This window comes from Lactuca virosa, chromosome 2 (assembly GCF_052849685.1).
Source record: "Lactuca virosa cultivar CGN04683 chromosome 2, Lactuca_virosa_CGN04683_v6, whole genome shotgun sequence".
Taxonomy (NCBI): Eukaryota; Viridiplantae; Streptophyta; class Magnoliopsida; order Asterales; family Asteraceae; genus Lactuca; species Lactuca virosa.
In genome coordinates this window covers 152,853,997-152,867,602 of record NC_136427.1, presented here as the reverse complement: position 1 = coordinate 152,867,602, position 13,606 = coordinate 152,853,997, and positions in this window count along the sequence as shown.

Genomic DNA, 13,606 nt, shown 5'->3' with positions numbered 1-13,606 from the left:
TGAGGCTTCAACTGTCTAGAAGCATAAGCTATCACATGGCCTTGATGCATCAATACCGCTCCCATGCCTGTGATCGAAGCGTCACAGTAGACCACAAAATCATCTACTCCCTCTGGCAGGGTGATAATCGACGCCTCGCACAATCGCTGCCTGAGCGTCTCAAAGGTTGTCTGCTGCTCAGGTCCCCAACAAAACACCACTGACTTCTTAGTCAGTCGAGTGAGCGGTACTGCTATCTTGGAGAAGTCCTGGATGAATCTCATGTAGTACCCTGCCAGGCCCAGGAAGCTCCGAATCCCGGATGGAGACCTCGGGACCTCCCACTGCATCACGGCCTCAATCTTGGCCGGATCTACTAGTATACCCTTCTGGTTAACAAGGTGCCCCAGAAACTGCACCTCGCGCAACCAGAACTCGCACTTGGAGAACTTTACGAAAAGTCTCTCCCTCCTCAAGGTCTCAAGCACCTCCCTCAAGTGCTCCTCATGCTGCTCCTGAGTCTTGGAATACACCAAGATATCATCAATGAACACTATCACAAACCGATCCAGCATCGGCCTGCACACACGGTTCATGAGGTCCATGAACGCGGCTGGAGTGTTGGTGAGCCCAAACGGCATCACCACGAACTCATAATGACCATAGCGGGTCCTAAAAGCGGTCTTCTGCACATCCTCATCCCTGAACCGCATCTGGTGATATCCGGAGCGTAAATCAATCTTGTAAAACCAAGATGCTCCCTGAAGCTGGTCAAACAAATCATATATCCTCGGGAGTGGGTAATGGTTCTTCACCGTTACCTTATTCAGCTCCCGATAATCAATGCACATACGGTGCGACCCGTCCTTCTTCTTCACAAACAGGATCGAGGCTCCCCATGGTGAACTGCTCGGTCTGATAAAACCCTTGTCTAGCAGCTCTTGCAGCTGCATAGACAACTGCGACATCTCGGGAGGAGCCAACCGATACGGTGCCTTGGCTATCGGAGCCGCACCAGGAACCAGGTCAATCCGAAACTCAACTTGTCTCTCAGGAGGTATCCCAGTCAAATCCTCCGGGAATACATCCGGATACTCTCGTACCATCGGTACATCATCAACCGTCGCGTTACCCTTATCCCAGGTATCTAGAACATAGGCGACGTACCCCGCGCAACCCTGCTGGAAATAGCGCTTCGCTCTCGCTGCTGAACAAAGAATCGGTCCGCGTTGTGGCCTCTCGCCCTGAATCACTAACTCTCCCTCACTAGGAGTGCGAACCCTCACTAACTGCAGCTCTCAATCAATCACTGCCCCATTGGGGCTCAGCCAATCCATACCCACTATAACCTTATTCCCTCGCAGGGGAATAGGAACCAAGTCTACTGAGAACTGCTCATCAAATAATTGTAGTGTACATCCTCTATGAATTCTCGCGACCCTGACGGTCCTGTCGTCTGCTATCTCAACGTCGAGTGGACAATCCAGCTCCCCTGGAGCTCTGCTAAATCGCTTGCTAAGTGCAAGCGACACAAACGATCGGCTAGCCCCCGAATCAAACAATACCATAGCTGAAATGTCGTTCACTAGGAACGACCCTACAAACAACGCATAAACATGAGTAATAATCAAGAGTAATGGAGATAAAATGGAGAGAATACGTACCAGTAACCTCATCCGGAGTCGCTCGCGCCTCCTCTGCTGTCAACTGGAAAGCTCTGCTCTTCGCCATCGGCGCCTCAGCCCGGCCCTGACGGCTATCGGTAATCCTCATAGTAGCAGGAGCGGGTGTCACCACCCTTCCCGCTGCTGCCAGACTCAGACACTGAAACTTCTTGTGTTCCCTCTGATTGCAATGGAAGCAAATCAGATCAGATGATGTGGTGGTGGTAGTGGTGGTAGCTGTACAATCCTTGCTCATGTGTCCCGTCCGGCCTCACTTGTAGCAACCCGAACTCCCCGCCTTGCACGCCCCATCGTGCAATCTGCCACACTTGCCATACCGACTATGGCTCTGCTGTCCCCTAGACCTGTAATCAGACACCTTGGGCTTTTTGCCCGAACTCACTGCACCCGTCGCCACCTCTGCCTTCCTCTTTCTATCCATCACAAGATCAATCTCTCTCTCACGGGCCCTCGCAATCATATCCTCCAGTGTCTTACAGCTGGAGCGGCTCATAAACTGGCGGATGTCACTCCGCAACATCTCATGGTACCGGGCCTTCTTCATTTCCTCGTCTGTCGTGTATTGAGGAACGAGAAGAGCCCTCTCCCTGAATTTGGCGGTAATCTCCGCCACTGTCTCCGTCGTCTGGTGGGGATCCTGGAACTCCCTAGGAAGCTGCTGGACCTCAATAACAGGTGCGAACTCGGCCCTGAACCGGGTCACAAAATCCGTCCAGGTCATAGCATCAAGGGCTGCATCATCCCCAATAACATGTCCGACCTCCTCCCACCAATCACGTGCCTTGCCCTTCAGAAGACAGGATGCAAGTCGGACCTTGTCCCCCTCGGGATATCTGCTAGTGCGGAAAGCGTTGGCCACTTCGGCCAACCATCTGGTACTCGCAATGGGGTCTCGGGCCCCCTGGTAATCTGGAGCTCCACAAGCCCAAAACTCTCTGAATGTCAAAGTACGTGACCCCATCAAAGTCACCATCTCAGTGCGGAACGCACTCAACCTCTCATCCAACAGCTCAAGAATACCCTCCTTGACCGATCCAAAGATCACAGGAGTCTGCTCAAGTATGCTACGCGTGACCTCTAAAGAGATGAACTCTTTGGTCTGCTCATCTAACTGTCTGGCTCCAAAACCTGAACCTGATCCCTCTCCGGCACCTGAACTGCCGAGTGCTGGTCTAGAGCGTAAAGCCACCATTCTGAAACATATAATAACAATCATCATAAATACTGACATAACTAAAGGGATCACTTCTACCACAAGTTTCCTGGTCTTGTCTCAGCCTTCCTTGATTCGAGTACGGATCCTCTGCTTTCAGTAGTACGGGCCCATACTACCTTCCACATCTATCCGTACTTTCCTCAAGAACTGCCTTGACTCCACCAAGTCCCTTCTACCGCTACTGATCTCTGCTACTCTCATCCTAGGCTTGCCCTAGGGTAATCACCGACCCACTCTCCGCCATCAGCTACGCAAGAAGTCCCTGCTTTCTTCCCCTAACTAGCTCGCAAATACTATTACATATCACTCAGACTAGATAATTCTTCGAATGAGAGATCCTACCCTACAACGGTTGGACTCAGACAAGAGTTGCGAAATAGGGTTAGACCTAACCTTCTGGAGTTATTTAGTCCTTGCAATATGTATCTTAACACATTTGTTTACTAGTTATTGAAAGACAGCTAGAACTCCTAAAAGCACAAAGCAAGCAGCATTCGGACATCGAGTGCATATAATCGGACATATACTAATCAGGCTATCATACTGACTAATCTGTACTAGCATGCAGTTCTCATAAAGTTGAACACATATAACAGGCACATAAGGCATCCTTCCTAGATCCTTAGTCCTAATCTAGCATGTTGTTCTAATAAAGCTGATAATCATAACATAACATAATCTTATATGGGTAATTTGGGAGTACTTACTTGAGCTCGACTGATTGCATGCACCACACCCTTTTCTCTTTTCAAAGTTCTTTTCTATTTTCAAAATCCTTTTTGTAAAAATGATATTCTTTTTGAAAATTTTCTATACCATCTCCTGAGTTTGAGTTCAGACACACTCGAAAGTGTGCCCGAATCCCTCAAACCAAGGCTCTGATACCAACTTGAAACATCCCGAAAATACAAGCCAAAAATTTCATTTTGAAAACATTACTAACACCATAAGATTCAAATATCATATAAGAAAACCATAAGTCGTGTGTCTCAAAATGACATAAAATATGTCTCATAACAAAACCAATGTCAAGATCATATCAAAATATCAGAGTCAATCTTCATCCGACTCGCCGAGTTGTATGAACAACTCGCCGAGTCCACCTCCATCATATGAACATGTCCAGTCTACGACTCGCCGAGTTGTATGAACAACTCGTTGAGTCTGTTCTTGCGGGTAAGGAGATTGCCTTGGACTCGTCGAGTGTGTTCTTGCACTCGTCGATTCCCATGATTCCTAGATTATGGCTATATCTTAATACATCGAAGCATTCCTCGAGACTTGTCCGACCTTGTTAACATTCGACTGGGGTTCCTTTGAACCACAACAGAAAAGGGCTCAATACCCTGGACTCGCCGAGTGCCAAGAACGACTCGCCGATTCGATAATGTCCATGCCTTATATTTCGATTTCTGACGTACAACACTTATCCAAAAGGTAGATCTGGGCTTCTAAGATCGATCTAGCACGTAAAGTTACGAACTTTACGTGCATGCATGGGAGTATATGCTTAAAGGACCCAAAAAATGAGGTCTAAAGGGGTGCATGGGCTATCGTGGCCATAAAGCTTGCATTCTCATGCCATGTTCTCGACTCCAGAACCTGGATCTGAAGGTGATTCGACTTGGGACGACCAGGTCTTAAGGATTAAGCTTGTTGGACCCAAAACTCCATAAAAGTGACAAAAAGGAGATCTTATAGAACAATAAGTCAAGTGTTAAGCTTGATTACCGGAAAGTGTAGCAAAAGAGGGCTAGCTTCTGGATCTACTTCTTCTCCCTTGAACCTTGTCTCCTTCCTTCTTCTCTACCACTTCAATAAAGCACAAAAATCACTCAAATAGGATGGAATCACTCAAAATCACCAATGGAGGGTTAGGGTTTCGAGGGGGAACGTTCTAGAGGTGCTGGGGGCTGGGATGGGGGCTATAAGGACGTTTAAATAGGGTACAAACCCTTAGAATTAGGGTTTCATCCAGACTGGCAGACTCGCCGAGTCGGGAATAACAGACTCGTCGAGTCGCCACGCTCAATCCACGTGCAGACCCACTGCTACTCGACGAGTTAAGGCTACTGACTCGTCGAGTAGCTTCTAAAACAAGAAGAATAATAATTAAAAAATGCGTACCAGGAACGGGGCGTTACAAATTGATTATTAGGTTTTAAATGAATTGAAATTCCTAGATCTTTGAGATTCATTGAACTTTTCAATGGCATGTTTAATCTCGATTATGCCCTTCAAGTTTGTGACTGGGATACCGAGGATCACAAACAAGGTGTGAATAACCATGCAAATTAGCTTGGTACTCTCGATGTCATTTATCACCTAATCAATGTGCCGGTTAACCACACACGCACCATTGATCTATGACAAACATCGAACTACCCTTTGCCACCCTTGTTAGTCCAAGTTAGTGTGTCGGTTAACCACACACGCTCCACTAACGACTTGGCAAGGTGCAAAGTGCAATTTCATGGATTAGCATCAAATTCACATTTTCCTAAAGTAACTAAGATTGGGAATTTTATAAGTGGACACCTATTAAACCACCATTTTATAGGCAGTAACGTTATACCCCCCTTATAGACCGGCTTCGTGAATGGGCCTACTAACGGTAAGACTGACTTTTAACTTATACATATAGAATATATTAAACTTTTAATTTTATATAGTATAAGGGTGTATTTTAAACTTTTAAAATACTTGATGGTTTATTTAATAAATTATACTCTTAATTTAATTAAACTTAAACCATGTTATTATTATGGATTTATTAATCTTCTCTTTTAATTAAACACTTTAATTAATTTAATACAATCCATAAGAGTTAACTTGAACTATTCAAAAGACATTAAGGTTCTAAACATAAAATACAAAAATTAAAACTATTTAATTAATTTTAAGTGATGAACCCAAGAGTTGCACCTTTTAATTACAAGAGTTTTAGAAATCAATGTTTCATAATTTGAGACTTTTTCAAATACCAAAACTTGAGGGCAATTTTGTAACTCTTGAAAACCTTTTGAGTTCCAAACTTGATGACAAAATTTGTAACTCCATAAAAAAAAACTTTTGAGTTTCAAAACTTGATGGAAACTTTTGTAACTCCTAAAGACATTTAGATCAAATTTTAAAACCAATAAAATAATCATAATTTTATCTTTTACAAATTTGACTTAATGCGACTCTTATAGTAAGATAACTTCAAATCAAATTTTACAAACAATTAGCTTATCATATAAACTAGTAAAAAAATTTCAAGATTTGACAATTTATCTTTTAATTGGATGGAATAATCATTACCATATCAGAAAAAACATATTTTATGATACAAAACAGTTTAAGGTAATAATCCAAATCCAATTCTGGCCAAAAACCCCAAAAAACTGCAATCAGGCTATCCGACTCGTCGAGCAGATTATGGACTCATCGAGTTCTCTATGAACTCGCCGAGTTCATGAGTGGACTCGTCGAGTCCCCCTTGCAGAGTGCAGTTTTTCGACTTTTCCAGCTTTGAACAATTAAGCATGCATCAAATATAACAGAAAACAACCCATGACTCTGATACCACTGTTGGGTTTTATGTACTACAACTCTCTTATGGTGCACATACAACCCTAAATGCTTTGGATCTAAGTTTTCTATAATTATACATGCAATAAAATATCCAAAGCATGAAGCCTACGACTAGCATACAATTTGATATTTGAATCATAAAATAGATTAGATGATTACCTATTTGTTGTAGCTTGATGTATTTGGCCTTTAAGAACTTAACACCCCAAGTGTGATGCCTCAAACGATTCACAACACACCATGAACAAACGAGAACTTGAAAGAGAGGTTACTAGGCACAAAATCGGCTATCTGAACTCCAAGAACACTAGTGTCCGATTTTAGGCTATGGGATAACATATATATAGTGTAGGATTCCAAGGGTTATGGGTAAACCCTAATCCATACACATAGGCTTATGATCCATATCTCATGTGGGCTAACTCTTCATGGATACTTACATAAACTTAACCCATCATGGATCAATAGCCCAAACAATATATATATATATATATATATATATCACTGATTTACATAATCAGTCCCCGTTAATTTAATTAGTCTCAAATATCCATCCTATCAAATTGTCCTGGTGATATGCAACCCGAAATGGACCATGCTACTCTTGGGTCAAGTACATACCAATTATAGTTATAGGCTTAGACACCTAATCCAACAAATATCCCAGAAATCCACCATATCAACCTCAGTCTCAAAACACACCATTATTCCTCACAAACTCCACTGAAGCATCAAGAGAAGAAAAATCTTCAGATACCGCAGCCGGTACCATAGAGAAGAAAGAAGGAGTGGCTCAAGAAGCTGCAGACAAAGCATTCTATCTTAGAGTGGCTCAAGAAGTGGCTCAAGAATTCTATCTTAGAGTGGCTCAAGAAGGAGTGGCTCAAGAAGCTACAGACAAAGAAAAGACAAAGCATTCTATATATAAGTGTCACAAAGAAAACCATTTCGTGAGAGACTGCAAAGACAACATCGTGAAAGACAAAGCATTCTATCTTAGAGTGGCTCAAGAAGCTGCAGACAAAGAAAAGGTTGAGAAAGCTTTTGTAGCACAAGTAAGTAGAGACCATCAAGTATGGTCTTGGGGAGATGAAAATGAAGACAATTATAATAAAAGGAAATAAGGCAAGCTATGTCTGGTTGCAAAGAAGAAGGAGAACACCGAAGAACTAAAAAAACTAATGCTTCATGGCAAAGAAAGGGAGCATCAACATCGTTGAACAGGTAAAATTTATGATTTAGTCAAACAATTACAACATGCATGACTGTGAACCACATCTAGAACAACTTACTCAAACGTGTGATGACGTCCTTTCGGATTATAACAAAGCCTTAGATGAAAAGAACATAGCGACACATAAGTTGTATCACTTAAGAGGAAGATTAGAAGACAAGAAGTGTAAGGTCACTATGTTAGAACCAAACTTAAAACTAGGAAAAGATGCTAGGTTGCTTAGTGAAACTCAATTAGATGTTTCTTTCAATCAACGGGATTTAGCCCGAGCTGAAATTGTACGTTTAAAAAAATTAATAGAAAAGCTCTTTAATGAAAGTGAAGCAATTGAAAACTTGGTCAATAATGGGTCTGTAGACAGCACCTATAATTAGGGTTGGTCAAATGGTTACAATACCGGAGAGAAATATCCACCTCGGTTTGATGCTGAACACCCCTACGTCCCACCTGACAGGACTTTTCACTTCCCAATCAATGACATGACCTATCCCGAAGACATTCAATGTCAATTTGGAAAACTTCGTGTCCTAAGCGAAAAAATGTGTCATTGAAGAGATTATCCCTAAAACATCTAGACTCTCTGATAATATTCATTCCATACCAGTAATTGGATTGATATATCCTGGATCAGGGTCTGACGTGGACGAAGAAATCATTTTGGAAGGACGAAGCATCTCCCCAAAGTCCTATCTTGACACAGAGATAATTTTGGAAGGTCCAGAATTACCTCTCAAATCAAATTTCCCGGAAAAGGTGAGTATCGCACCCTCTACAGTATCCCACCCAACAAAAGTCTCACTGCAGTTGTCACTCCTCTGAACAAAAACATGAGTTAAATTAGGAATGACAAATCAAAAGTTTCAAAAGGACTCTAAGTCACAAACCTGTCCAAATAAACAACACTACAGTTGTCACTCCTCTGAACAAAAACATGACCAAAAACTCAAGTCAGTCCTAATTGATGAAACTGCAATTGTCAATCAAAAAATTAAAGAAATCTCTGAAATGAAATTGAATCTAACTAAATACATTAATCATGTTCCTAAGTCCAAACCTAGGAAAACCATATAGATAAATGAAAAGAAATTAACTTTTAGTTCTTATCCACCTGTTAAGAAGAATGCCTCCAGACCCAAAAATAAATATTTTATCTTAAAAAGGATTTGGAAGAAAAAGGAGAGAAAGAACAACACATCGTCAAAACTCACAACAAAACCACACACTGCATACTTTAAAACATATTATGTTGTTGAAGGGTTTTGAGCATTCTAACACTCCTAAGGTGTACATGCAACCCTAGAAACCTTGGATCTATGTTTTACTAAGATACATGCAAATTTGTTTTTCCAAGGTTCTTAACCTAACTAGCATGGCATGGGGAACTTTGAAACATAAAAGATAGTAGAAGAACATACCTTTTTGTTGCTTGGATTCCTTGAGAACTTTGTGAGCCTAACACCTCAAATGTGATGCCTCAAATGTTTCACACAACACCACAACTCTTGGAATAACTTTGAGAGAAGTACACTATCACTCAAAATCGGCTAGCCCTCTTGTTCTACACATAGTGCCGATTTTGGTAGCCCATGGGGTCCTTTTATAGTTGTGTTACAAGTAGGGTTACAACATGTAAACCCTAATTGACATGGCTTTTCATATTCCATGATCCATGGGTTTATAACCTCCATGGACTATCCATGGAGCACCTTATGGGTTTTAGCCCAATTTAATAAACCATGGATCATTAGCCCACTATAAAAGAATGGATGATTTACACAATCAACCCCATATATTTAATTAGTCTCCTTTTGATCACCAAATTAATTTTAAATTAATTCTTGATCAAAACTAATTAAATAATATTACTAATATATTAGAATTTATAATATATTAATAAACCATAAATGTCCTTTCTCTCATTTAGTCTATCCAAGTGTTGCAATGCCATGCAACCCTAATGGACCATGCCAACCTGGTCAAGTACATTCCAGAAATAGTTATGAACTTAGATACCTAATCCAACAGTTGTTGCGGGCCCCAAACAAGCTTGGGTGCCCAAATTAACTAACTAATATTGCAGGCAATGTGGGAGGAGGATCACGAAATGGAATTGTTAATCGATAGATCCTACTCCTTGCACATGACAGGAATGTTGGAATACCTTCATGACTTTAAGGCAGTCACACATGGTGGTCATGTAACTTTTGGAAACAAAGAAAATGGAACCATTCAAGGATATGGTGTCCTAACAAATGGAAACTTTTCAATTCAAATAGTTGCCTATGTTGAAGGGTTAAAACACAACGTAATTAGTGTTGGACAACTTTGCAAAGCTGGTCATCATGTTGAATTTGATGATGAATACAGCTACATCATCACTAATGATAGATCAAGTTGTCTAATCAAATCAAAGGATGCTGGAACAATATTCCTATTAGACATATCTTTAGTCATCAGTAAACCATAATTATGTTTTCTATCAAAGCTATCTTTGAGGTAAGATGGCTCTGTCTCAGAAAGCTTGCTCACCTCATGTAGCACCCGAGTCGCCAGGTATGAAGTTAATGATTCATTCTATTTTAATTCAAGTAAAAAGGTGGCGGGGAAATTATGAGTACGTTGGGCGGACATTTGGTACACACGACGTACTCCTTGCATGTGCATCATCGGGTGATCCCAGGTGTACGCTGGGCGTACCCATGCGTACGTTGTGCGTACTCAAGTCAGGGGCAAACCTTAATTTTTAGGGTTTTGCACCCTATTTAAATACCTTAAGTCCCTCAAGTCCGTTACCCTCTCAGCCTCCACCGCCCTTTTAGTGTTAAACTCGAACCTTAGCCTTCTTAAGTGCATTTTGAGCTTACCTTGAGGGTTTTGGTGTTCTTTGGTGGTTTTGAAGAAGAAGGAGGTTTGGGAAGAAGCAAAGGAGAAGAATGAGCTTGTAGATCCAGAGTTTGTGCACCATTTCTAGCCTATTGAAGGTATAAAGTTTGAACGTTGATCATTACAAGCTTCGATCTAAGTTTAGGGTAGATTATGGCATCTTTTGGTCCCATAACTTGGTTTCTTGCAGTATGAGCAACTCCAGGCCATTTGAGTTGTCCTTTTGGACTCTTGGAAGTGTGTGGAGTCATAAAAATCATATCTTGGAAGTTAAGACTCAACCATGCATGTGTTAGTGACCAACTAAGTGATTTTATGGGCTTAACTCATAGTTTGAGCCCCAACAAGTCATGCAAAAGCATAAAGTTTGCAGTTTTATGGCTTAAGACATTACTTTGAGCTTGGATCTAAGTTTTGGACGTTCGGGTTTAAGGGATTAAGTCATGGGAGCATTTTTGGCTGATTGACCAGTACGTTGGGCGTACTCTAGAGTAAACTGCGCGTACACGGTTAGTGTCCCGATTCCGGATGGTCATCAGCGTACGTTGGGCGTACAAGCCATGTACGTCGCGCGTACGTAGTCTGTGGACTTAGATGTATTTTGGGATCAATTAGTGTTGGGCTTTTAGACTTGTTTAGGTTGGGGCTAAGGCCCACCTGTTGTAGCAGGACAATTTGGGCCTAAAGCCATGTGATGTGTTCTTGGGCTATATTGGGCCTTAAAGGACTTATAGTTGGGCTTGGATGCCTTTTTTGAATTTGTATGGATTTGGGCCTTAGAGGGAAGGAGGCCCAATGGGGAAAGGGTAAAGAAGCCCTTTTTGCCTTAAGTAAAGAATTAGGGTTTGGACTTTCAAGTTAGAATATGGCCAAATTTCTAATTAGGATTTTATGTTTGTGCGTTAGGAATAGGATTTCGTGAGTCATCCGCCGAGTGCGATTTGATATCTTCAATTTGAGGTGAGTCTTCCTTTGCAGTATTCGTGGATCGAAGGCATCAATGTCGGCCCACTAGTTTATGATGTAGAGTGATGATTGTCTTTGTGACAATTGTCAGTTATGCCAGTATTTGCTTGATGTCTCTGTGATTCCTGTTATGATATTATATGGTAGTAGTAGGGGTGAAATAGACCCAGTATCCGGTTGAAATAGACGAAAGGGGATTGCAAGCACCCAGATATGTTTGATAGTATTTTATTGAAATAGACCAAAGGGGTAGGCAAGTACCCAAATATGCTTGATAGTATCCGGTTGAAATAGACTGAAGGGGTAGGAAAGCACCCAGATATGTTTGGCAGTATGTTTGTTTAGTATGTGGTATTTTAGGGGAAATCACTAAGCTTTGTGCTTATAGTTTTCATTTTCTCTTTCAGGTACTTTTAGTTCGAAGTGGAAGGGTTCGGCCTGATCGCACCGCATCACCCTATGGTTTCCGTATTTAGAGATTTTGGGAAATTGTACACTGATAACATGTTACTATAATACTCTTTTGACTATTTTGATACTAGTGTTTTATAATTGAATGAAATTAAAAACAAAAATTTTATCCGTATTTCTGGGATGTTACACCTTAGCTTTTTGTACATCAACAACCTGGTTAGCGGAGAGATGGTGAAAGGATTACCTCTCCTCATATTTGACAATGACACTTTATCCCCTACTTGTGAGTGTGGAAAGCAAACAAAACAAAGTCATCCATTGATACTTGACTCATCCATCATTGAACCTTTGGAGTTACTTCATATCGATCTTTGTGGTCCATCAACTGTGGCGAGTCTACATCACAAGAAATACATCATGGTCATAGTCGATGATTACACTCGTTTCATGTGGGTGTTCTTCGTACGACTTAAATTAGAGACATCGCGGACCCTGATCAACTTCATCAAGGAAATTGAGTTACAGATCAAGCTTCCTATTAGAAATATTCAAAGTGAAAATGGAACATAATTAACAAATCGATTGCTAAACGACTTCCTGGTGTCAAAAGGAGTGAATCACAACTTTTCGGTACCCTATACACCACAACAGAATGGAGTGGTAGAAAGAAGAAACATAACTCTTGTAGAAGCAGCCAGATCAATGCTCAACTTTGCAAATCTACCTCCTTACTTTTGGGCAGAAGCAGTTTCAACAGCATGCTTTGTACAAAACCGCAGCATCATCTCCAAACGCCTCAAAAAGACTCCATATGAAGGGTTGAACAATCATAAACTGAATGTTCTTTTCTTTCATATTTTTGGTTCCAGGTGTTTCGTGGTCAACAACAAGGAGCATTTGAGAAAATTTGCACCCAAATCAGATGAAGGAATATTTTTGGGATATTCTACAAACAAGGTAGCATACTGAGTTCTAATCCGACGAACAAGAATTATAGAAGAAAGCTTTGATGTGAAATTTGATGATTTCTATTTCCGGAAGACTACTCCTCTTAATGAAAAAAAAATTATCATGGAGAATGACATTCCAATCTAGTATGGACCCCTCAACATCATAGAAGTTAACTATAATACATTCTTTGATCCTCCATAGACTATAAGATTATCTAAAGTCTTATTCTCCACTTCTACACAGTTTTAACATATCGAAGACTCTGGACCTTCAGTATCCGAAGTCTCTTCCCATATGAATCTCATCTCTCTAGTTGAGGGGGAAAACAATCCCTTCCATCTAGAATAAATCACAACCTTCGAGGTTCCACTCATAGATGACGAAGCAATTCCAGTTGTCAACAACAATCGATCAAGAAACTTTGCAGAATCTAAAGAAGATGTTGAAGATATAGAAACCAGTGAAGCTCCCGAAATTCCCATAATTACCAATGCTTCAGTCTCGGGGGAACCTTCACCTTCAGCAGAGCAACCCAATCAAGATTTATCTACAGTATGTTCTTAGACCGAGGGGGAACAAATTCAAGATATTCTGAGAGAAACGCCTCCCGAAGTTGAAAATATTCCATCCAATGCAGCTATTGAACATCATCAATCACGTCTACAAATCTGGACAAAAGATCATCCACCCGGCTAAATAATA